We start from the raw sequence: 10,789 nt of genomic DNA on the forward strand, positions 1-10,789 counted from the left end.
GGGACTTGGGGAGAGCCGGGCGAGGCAACGTGTCCTGCTTGTCCGCGATCCGGGAGGGGAGACAACGTGGCTCCGAGCGGGGGAGCCGCGTGGGTCAGGAAAAATACACCGCTCGGGGGGGGCAACTCCTACGATAAATAACTCAAGTGGCCATTCTTCTGCTTCGCTCGATCCCGGATGTCGCCGCTGCAGCGGGCCCGCGTCTAAAGCTGCTCTTTCCAAGCCTCATAGTCCTGGTGTTCGCCTGCACATCCCACCTTCCCTGAAAGGGTTATTTATCAAAGAAACAAGCCCATATGATGCATCCAGCCAAATGCACAGTCCAGAAATCCTGCTTTTCATACTAAACTGCAGACACATGTACAGGGTGCCTGCATTTTGCCACATTTTCTATACATTACCAAAAAAAAAAAAAAAAAAAAAAGTAAAAAGCAGAAAGCAAGATTTGGAAATTAGTTTTTTCTTTCCACTGAAAAAGGTGGGTGATAGCACTTTCAGTTCAACTACTGCATCAGCTTGTTGAAGCAGCTCTCAGAGAGACCTGTAAAGTTGATGTTGATGCACACAAGGTCCCAGCTTAAGCTTCACTGCCCTTGGAGCAGGTGTTGGTTCTGACCAGTGTGTTCTGTCTAGATATGTAAGACATATCTTAATAAACTACATTTGGGGGGTTTTTTGAAGTATTTTTTTATCTGCAAAACAAGGAAAACAGCCATTCAGAACAGAACCTGTAAAGAACCCCAACAAAGGAGTCAATTTTCATCTTAGGAGTCCATCTACATCTTTAGGAATCTATCTCTTGGAAGAGGAAACATATTTTAAAAATTCCTTTCACAACACAATGAGGTTTTAGAGGACCAAGTGGAAATTGTCAACCTATTTATTTAAGTTTCTATTGTCAGTTTGACGCAATTTCACCAAAAGTTCCTTCAGGAGTTGGATGTAACTGTAGCTCCTACATAAATAAGGCTCATTCTTAGTCTGTTACTGGTGACATGAGAGACCAGTTCCCACAGGGCCACTGAGCTTTGACAGAATGATGTTGCACTACTGGTTTTTAGCAGTGCTGAAGCCACATGTGGAGGGACAAGACAGGAGCCTGTAAATCATACACTGTTAATTTTCAGTAATCTTTATGGAGCAGAAGAATCTGTCAGAGACAAATAATTTCTGGGCTCTCTCTGCAGTATATGAATATAAATAATCACAGTAAAGGAAAAAAATTAGGATTTTTTTTTTTTCTAGAATGGGGCAAAATTTTTCTCCTAGTGCTACTTTCAGACATCAGGCTATTTGTGACTTCTTGTTGCCCTTGTGTCCCCCTCCAAACATTCCCTCACCTCTCTTACAAGGTTACTATGTACAGCTCCAGTCCCAATTCACATAAAGTTTTTAAAAACTGCTCCCCAATGTGACCTATTTTTAAACAGAAAGACTTTTTATCGGGAGTTGTTTCTAAAAGACATTGATGTCACATTAGGATCAAAGAACTGCTGCTAAAAATACTTATTCATATCCTAAAACTGACAGATTATTCACATGTACACTGAAATGTTTGATATCTTATTTTGACCTTTTTTAATTCTTTTAAGATGCAGGATTATAACAAGTTTTCCCTTCTGAAATGCCCTCTGGTTGGTCGTACAAGGCAGGTAGAAACACAGTGCCTGTTTCTGTCTCCAAGCATAACAGGACACTGATGAGGCTGAGCCCACTCTCCAAACTCTCCCAGGTACTGGATGAAGTCTACCCAGGGATTAGTGCTTTACCTGTCCTGACTAGATTTCTGCAAGCTTCTTGTCCACCTTTTGCATTACAACATGCCTATAGTTAGCCATGATTAAACAAGCAAGAGGAACATACCTTTAACCAGCACCATGGTGCCACTTGCTGAGAGGAGACGGGTATTTTTTACATGTTTTACCTCCTCAGCACAGACATAGTTATCACTGTCATTTTCATGTAGGTTGCGTAATCACTATTTGCTTCCCGTCCCTTGAATACTCCAAGCGATCAGCAAAGGCAGGTAAAATCCTTGTAGCATTCTGATTTGACACATACAGAACACTTTCAGGTTGCACACGAGTCTTGAGCAAGTAGATCCCTTTGTCTCCACGTGAGCTGTTCATCACATAATGCTGACAGACTGGCCTTGCTGAGGGCTGGCATAGAGCAGTGACTGCTTCAAAGCCCCACCAGTTTTAGCTAAAAACAAGAGATTAATGGCTATCACATAATTATCCCGGTGCATTTTAACTAGAGAGAAAATGCAGAGGTCACAGACAGAAAGAACAGACCACAGAAATTTAGATTAAAAGAATTTTTTAATACGCTACCTTTACACATGCCTTGAGAAGAAGAATATATTTTAGTACACCCTGGCATATTTTCTTGCCTCAGGATCTGAAAGTAGGACTTACCAACAGGTTTACCTGGTTGTAAAGGGTCTGTACCTACCTAAAAAATACATGTACTGATCCCTTCTAAGGAAATACAGCCTCATCAGCATGTCCTTGGACATGGATCATTGACTGCTTTCTCCAGTGAGATGAAGACATAAGAAGATCTGGAGAATATTGGTCTGGATCAACTCATACAGTGTGAGTCCCATCAATGTTGAAAATTATGTTCAAAAAAAGTAATTATTAATGGCTTGCTGTCCAGCTGGGAAGACATTCCACTGAGTTCCTCTGAGGACAGGTCTCGTTCCTTTTAAAATTATCATTAATGTGGGTGAGGGAATGAAGACAGAATGTATCATGGTTGTCAAAGGAAAGTGGCAAGCATTTTAGAGAAGAGGATCAGAATCAAAAAGAGAGATAAAGTAACTTATAAAATAATTTGAAGAAACAGTACACAATAAACAAGATGGAATTCATTTGAGAAAACAGAGCCAAGAACTTTGAAAAGAGAAGCCTAAGGAAGAACATGATAGTTCCTCATTGATATAAGTTACAATCGCTGATCCAGCAATCAGTTAGATTTCATGTGCCTTGGGGACAGGAAAGGAAGAAAACTCTAAGTTTTGGTAAAGATACTTCTCATCGGATGGTCTCATCAGAAGGATGGGTACATAGAGGAATAAGCTGCCAAAGAATAGTGGGGACTCAAACCCTCTTCTAATGCAAAAAAAATAAAGACAGAAGAATTGTTCCCCCAACCACAAAAATCTGCCAAAGGGAGCACTTGTGCCCATTCATCAACTATTAAGAACAGAAAAAAGCCTGTACCCACTCATGCCCAACTTGAAGACCCTGCCTAGCATCAGCTCCCAATAATTACCAATATGTCATTTAAGATGAAATAGTAAAAAAAAAAAAAAAAAAAAGAGATTTGCAAAAACTGCTATTAAAAAAAAAAGACTCATTACTCTGCTAGTTATTCATAAAGATTTCACAGTTTGTTTTGGAAAAAGAGCTCTAGGTCATCACCGTTTCCAAACTGCTGCAGTTACCTCTGACTAATAGGTGAAAACCTGTAGATAGAATTAAATCAGTCACAAATTGATGTTCTAGGGTGGATGGGTTTTTTTTGGTACTGTACTATCTAATGTTCTTTCTTTGATATTTTGGGGACCAGACCCACAATTTCCTTCAAATCTGTTCAACAGCTGAGCAGACATGGGTATGGTTCTGTCAGACTCTCTCCCACTGTGCTTGCTTCCAATTTTTGATTTAAAATACAGAGCTGTATTTAATAATTCATGACATAAAAGGTGGAATTGCAATACCTTTCCCCACTACTATGGTTCTCTTCCCATCCAGTACTTTGTGATGGTCATTGACTGTAACATACTCAATGCATAGGTAGATATTGGAGTCAGATTCCTGTACATTGTGCAAAGTTGTCCTGTAATTCCTTCCTTGCCTTGAACACTCGGTGTGACCAGCCAAATCAGGAGAGATATTTGGAGGATCTTCCTTGGAAAAATATATCCTATTGACTGTCTTTCTGCTACTTTTCAAGTGCATTCCCATGTGCTCTCCTAAACCACTGATTGAGCAAGTTATGCTGATGGAGTCTCCTTCCCAAACACTGATAACGTCTGTTGACTGTTCGTTTTCTCCACCTAAAGATAAGAAATGCAATTGAGATGGTAATACCAGAGTTTTTATTGATCTTTTAATATCAAAGTAGTTTTCAGAACCAACAACTCTGTCAACAGAATCGCTCTGTAAGACTGGACCTTAGTCTTGCTATGCTGTGTATGTCATCACTTAGCTGTCCTGAACCCTGTAGTGCCTTTCATGCCCATTGAACTGTTCAACTCAGCACCTTCCCAAAGCTTAAAAGGCCTTGGCAAAAAAGTGTCTTCCGTCACTCATGCAAAAAATTTAGTTTGCTCGGTTTAGATTCTCAGAATGATCCTATTAGTTTTCAAAATACAGGCTTCACTGAACTCAGCTTGACAGTTGGAGCTGTTCGAGGGTCTAAATCTGGAATTCAAAGGTAAGAAAAAAATGACAGAGAATGGAGGAAAAATACACCTTTTTTTTTTTTCTTTTTTAAAGAAAGGAGCATTTAGCAACACCAGGAAACTGGATAATAGAGCCTCTCGGGAAGAGGACTGCAGAAGGTGTAACTCCAATCTATAGTAAGAAACAAAGGTGCCAAAACGTATAATGAGACATCTTTGAGTTCTCTAATTACCTCAGGATCAAAAGAAACTGAACAGTAAATATTTGTGTAATGAATAGCAAGAAACAGAGAGATCAAATGGGAAACGCCAAAAAGAAATTACACCAGAAGCAAGGGAAGAAAAATTAAATAAAGAGTACTGCATGTCTAGGACAAACACAGTTTAGAAAAGGTTGAATTGTTCAATGTTGAGAAGCAAATTAAGGATCCCTACATACTTAGGGCAATTTACTTTAATAAGGGAACCAACACAGAATTCAAACACAGAAAGTCTGGATTGTTGAAATATAGATACAGCACGTCACTCCACCCGACCAGACATGGGCATATTCCTCCTACAACACTTGGAGAAGGAATTAAGGCAACCCAGGAGTCACGAGCAATTAGCTTCCAAAGCAGCAGAGAAACGGGGTGATGGATAAGGCTGGAGAAATGCAGAGCACTCAGCCTTTACCATCAGGAAAGGAAAGCCCATCAACCTAAAAATCAGTACTTCCAAACTGACCCAGTTTAAACTTTTCTGCGACCTAAGACCTCACAAAGTTAACAACAAGCAGATGGAGCCCATCACTCATATTCTCCAAAGATCGAGGTAGAAGTTCAAGAATTAAATTATAGTTGCAGAAATCAGCATTGACTCCTAGATAACCACTAACTAAAGAATATTCTCACCAGTTTTAATGCATCTTCCTTTCAGACACATGGATTTATGGATAATATGTTTTTCTCAAGTCACTATCCTTTCCATTGTCACTGCTGATGGGGAAAAAAAGGAGTGACTGTTTGGAGACTTTTTTTTCCTCAGCTAGTTCCCCTCAGAGATTCAGACTCTTTTCCCTAAGTGTGCCTCCAGCTTGTAGTCTTAATGACCACAGAAACATTCAGCAGTGGATATTTCTGGTAAGGCTTTATTCCACCTTCAATAAAAATGCCCCTAGTAAATATAAATATTCATTTCTGTCAGTAGTGGGCTCCCCTGTCATCCTTAAAAATATAGATACAGTTGATCTGAAATTACTGGCAAAACAACTTCCACTCTTTCTACAGAGAGTATTGCTTTGTAGAAAAGTTCAGATCATAACAATTTTTCATTTTTTTTCCTAAAAGTTCTTTTGTAATTTCAGAGATTTTTTTTCCCCAAAGTTCCCCCTTATTTCACTGATAGTGAATCTGGCAGGAAGTTGTTTGAGAAAATAGACTAAAGTGGGAGGGGGATTGAACACAATGAAGTGAGAGAGAGGAAAGAAAACACCGAACTGGAGGAGCATCTACATCGTAGGTACCAGTCTGGGCAGGGAAGCACGGGAGGAGCAGCAGACAGAGATGCAGCTGGGAGACACAACATCCACAGCATTTTCAAAGGTCTCTTTAGTTGCTCTCTACAATCTGACTGATGAGTTAAAGACCTGAGGAAAGGGTTGATGCCCCAAGCTGGCCTGTTGCCTTTCAGCTACATCAGCTCTCTACTAAAAGAAGCCAGCAAGATGCTGCTTTTGCTTTTCTATTACAATGAATGTGACAGAGAGGCGTATCTTGATGTTGACTTCACACTAAAACCGCCCCTGGTTTCCTGCTACTGAGCAACTCCCAGCCCTGAGGGCAGGAGTAGAAAGTTGTCTATGATAAGCACCCACCTTCCCTTTGAAGACAACTGAGATCAGAGACACTCACTCAAATTTGCCCTTCACAGCACCCAAGTCAGGCAGTTGTCCTTCAGGTGTGGCCTCAGTGGAAATGTGGGTGCTGGGTACAATCAGTTCAGTCTGTCACTGTTCCCACAGGCTTAGATTGGTGGCTGCAAAAGCAAAAGCCTTGGCTTTGTAAGGAGCAAGGAGATGAGAGATGCTCCGTTACTTCAGGTAAACCTTCAATTATTATACCAGCCCTGCACACAAACCAGCAACTTTGATCTGCATCTTGGCAGTGACAACAGGAATAAATTCCCAAGCAACAGCACAGGATGTACCTCTCACGTGCCCCTGGCTTCACATTTAACAACCCTCTCTGTGTGTCTGCAGTGCACAAGAGCTGAAAACCACCAGCAAAGGGGAACCAGCTACAGCTCACATGTAGCTCCTGCTCCCTCCCCAAGAGGATGGAAAGCTCTTCTTGTGGGCACTGCTCTTCACGGGAATACAGAGGGGAAGGGGGTGTTCCCAAAGAATTTCTTGAATGCTTGAAAGTTCAGAAATTTCACCAATTATTGCAAAGGTTGTGAAATGAGCTTTCAATTAGCTGCACAAAGGCTCACTGCTGGATAGAAAAGCAGATGCCAGGAGACATCTCTTACTCCCTATCTTTGCTTTTGCCATATTTAAGAAATGAATCACGACAATAATACTGGATTGTGAGTTTGGGAATGATGGGAATAGCGATGCTTTGTCAAGGAGATTAACAGACCGAATAACATTATCATCAATACAGGGTTACCAAGGAATAGCCAGTTCTTAAGGAACTGTTTTATTGTCACTAGTATAGTAACACAAATTGAGAACTAAAATCAGTCAAAAGAAGTTGCAGCTACAAAATTATGGCATTTGGTGAGGTAGGCATCTTAGTATTGTTAGTCCTTTTTTTATTTCATCAGATGATCTTTATGGCATTTGGTGAGTTAGGTATCTTAGTACTGTTAGTCCTTTTTTTTATTTCGTCAAATGATCTTCCAACCCAAACCATTCCATAATTCTGTGAATAAAAATATTTGCCTATCTATGCATATTGCAAAACACAAAGCACTTGCTGAGGACGAATCCTATAGACATCTCCAGAAAGCAGAGCACACAGCTGGAGACAATTCAGCAGGTTTAAGGCTGTGCTGCTGAGTCAGCCACACACCTTGTGATAGCTGCTGTCCTCAGCCAAGCACCACCAGAGGATGGGAGATCCAGGGTGCTGCTCGTGCTGCTCATGAAGGCCTGGAGCTGGACAACTGTGGCAATCACAGTCCTCGGTGAACATGTGGATGTGGTGAAGGTGCATTTGTGAAAAAAAGACCATTTGTGAATATGGGACCATGAGGTCTTATGGAAATCAGCCTCTGTTGCTTCAGCTGGTTGCTGTACATTAGGGCAGAGGAAGATGCTGCTGGTATAGAGGCCTTCTTATTTGTAGATGGTCTTCAAACATGGTTGAGGTTTTTTTCTTCTGAAGCTTGTCTGTGTTCCCTAAGAGCTGTAGAATTGAAAATATCTGTGAGGCCAAAAAGGGCACAGGTTGATTTCAGTGAGAATTGTAATCCATCTGCAGTGGGAAGTCCTCCAGGCACCTCCCCTGTCCCATCTGCTACTAGACCACCTCTTGCTCTGAAAGCTGAAAACACATCTAGTCCTTCACTGAATACCCTCCTGCCACTGTAGTGGCACTGTGATTTCATCACTGACCCTAATTAAACTCCCAAAAGGGAAATCTTAGAATAGAATCATAGAATCATTTAGGTTGGAAAAGACCTCCAAGATCATCGAGTCCAACCTTTAACATTCTAGAGACAATTTAACAGTAAAAGATCTGATGGAATGCTATGACAGTCTTAGGAAAACAACAGGGAAAAAGTACCAGCACTAGCAAGGATTTCTTCAGAGGAACTAAAACTAACAGACTTGGAAATTGTTTTTCCCAATTTACGTTTTACTGCAATTACTGATCAACTCACTGCTACCCATCTCAGACAGACCCACAGGCCTTGTGTTTCTCCACAAATCCCCACCAGGAATGGCAGGTGGGATGCTTTGCCATATGACAGCACAGTTGCATCCCAAGTCCTAGTCTGTATTGGAGCCCAACTATTTCTGGAGTAAGAGGTGGTTTAATATTAGCTCACTTGAAGAACACAGTGGTGTGTTGGGACGGAGGAGGGAAGAGCAGAGGGTAATACAGAGGAAGGCTGGTGTTTCCAGATTTTATTCACATGATTCTCTATTTACGCCACAGAGCCTATCCCAGCTATTTCCACCCATATTAGTTTGCAACACAAACTTCCCTCTTGGCCACATTTAGGAAAATATTTTCTCTTAAATTAAAGGTGGCTCTTTAGTGGGCAGAGCTGTGAGTGGGAACCATCCTCCTAAAGGACCTGTCAGCCTACACCTGGATGTCCATCAGTCTCCTGGGACATATGTCATCTGGGACATATCTCTGCAGGGGGACCTGCACAGTCTGGGATCACTCCAGGGAACTGGATCCCACAGATGGAAGGCTGAGCCCTGCCATTGCTTCCTCCTTGCTTCAGGAGGAAGCAGTGAGGAAATTTATTCTGTGCTTATTTTTCATAACAAACCCATCTAGACAACATAATGGAGCTGAAATCCAGGAAGAACACCCTGTATGCTTGTCCCACTACCAGGTGTGGAACCCACAGGAAACCAACAATTTGTCAGACAGTACCTTGACTAATCCAATGCCAGCAATAGGAATACACAGAGACCATTCCTGCCCAAACCACAACGCGCAGCAGGAATGTGAGGGAGATCATGCCCTCATTCCTGGTGGGAAATTCAGGATTACCTGGAGAGTAGAAGAAAATAAAGAGAAGCCCAGTGAATCAAGCAGATATGCCAAGGTATGAGCCTGCCTCATAAGCACCACCCTGAGGAACTGAGCATGAGCAAAGTCCCCCACAACAGCTGATAAAGAGAGAGGGAACCTATGGATGAGAGAACAAATAGGCTCTGGCTCAGCATACCTTAATGAAGATACCTGTAACAATGCTGACTTCATCAACATTCAAAGCTAATTCTTGACTCCCCACCACAACAGATACCAATGAATGTTTTCCTCTTCCAAAAAACCCCAAACCAAGAGATGTGAGAGCCATCCTTAATGATGGCTTCAAAGGCCATTAAGGAAATCCACTTTGACTGGTTTTTAAAGACCTGTTTGTCTATCACCTAAGGAAGACAACAGGGATTTCCACCGTGAAAGAAATTTGAATATAAAAATAACTTTATGTGACTTAATATAGAGGCAAAACTCACTTATCCCTGACTGGTAAAGGGAATTCTTGGGAACTGGCTACATGCTCATCATGTACCACCTTCCCTCAGCATCCCTGTATCTATTGCGCCATGTAAAACTCTGTTCACATCAAGCTCTATTGGCAAAACACTTTAAAAGCAAAGGTGTCGTGGTTTGGACCTTGTTTTCCCCCAGAGGCTAAGAGAAGTGGTAGACCCCAAGGGGTGGAAACCCCTAGAAGTTTTGAAATTCTGCCCAATGGGCGCTCCTGCAGAAATGTAAACATATCACAACCAGACCGGAAGAGAAGAGTTGTAGTTTTTGATTGTTGGAGAAGTGGTGGCCATGTTGTGAGCCACGAGGAAGGGGCTCTGTGCCCCTTGGGGCCTCTGGCCCCCTCCCAGCCCCAGCTGGGGGGCTGCAGGGACCTGGAACAGCATAAAGCTGGGCTAGGTGCCTGTAGTTATGCTGGGAGATGTTTGTCTCCATGGGCGCAGAGCAGCAGCCGACACTGGCCGGAGAAGGTGGCAGAGAGCCAGGAGATAAGACCTGAACTGAAGAAACAGCAGAAGCAACATGCAGCACCAGAGAAAAGACTCCTGGAAAGGGAGAGAGAGAGAACCAGCAGCTGAGAGACAGAGTTTGGGTAAGACTGTACCAGACCCCCCAAAACTCCTTTGAGACCTCCAAGAAAGGAGGAGTAGATGGACTCCTATTTTAGAGGAGCCTTGGAGTACAGCAGTACCAGAGAGAGAGGAGCTGAGAAGCTCAAAAGACGTCCCAGAGCTGGACCGGGACGGCCAGCTGGAATGCAGGGGGAGTTGACCTTGGCTTCCCCCCCCCTCGCACTGCTGCCGCGGTGGCAGCCTGAGAGACAGTGGCACAAAGGCCCTGCAAGAAGGAGCTGAGTCTCCTGGAGATACCAGACCTTCACGAAGACCCCCCTGTGTCTTCGTGATATGACGTGGTGATACGACCTTGTCTGGGGTTACGAAGCCCACGGAAGACCCCCTCGGTTGTGAGGCGATGGGGCCGGGGGAATTTGATATCTCCCTCGTTGAGTGCTGGCAGAAAGCCAGCTATCAGCTGCTGCATGTGGAGAAGAGAGACAGAACCTGCTGCATTAGAAGATCCTGCTGCTTAAGGACTGGAAGGGATCTGTCCTTCTTTCCCTCCTGGACTTTTATTTGGAGGGGAGAGG

At 42.8% G+C, this 10,789-nt stretch overlaps 1 protein-coding gene and 1 long non-coding RNA gene across 5 annotated transcripts in view; one reads left to right on the forward strand and one right to left on the reverse strand.

Moving 5' to 3' along the window:
- LOC135405396 (zinc finger protein 239-like) overlaps positions 1-10,789 on the forward strand; it is a 79,768-nt gene that overhangs the window by 38,338 nt on the left and 30,641 nt on the right. The window lies entirely within an intron of this gene.
- Positions 7,078-9,744, reverse strand: LOC135405653 (uncharacterized). Its single transcript, XR_010425908.1, has 2 exons — positions 9,019-9,744; positions 7,078-7,809 (listed from the first exon to the last, which is right to left on the reverse strand). It is a non-coding gene; the product is annotated as an uncharacterized LOC135405653 (long non-coding RNA).

Source organism: Pseudopipra pipra, chromosome W (assembly GCF_036250125.1).
Source record: "Pseudopipra pipra isolate bDixPip1 chromosome W, bDixPip1.hap1, whole genome shotgun sequence".
Classification (NCBI taxonomy): domain Eukaryota; kingdom Metazoa; phylum Chordata; class Aves; order Passeriformes; family Pipridae; genus Pseudopipra; species Pseudopipra pipra.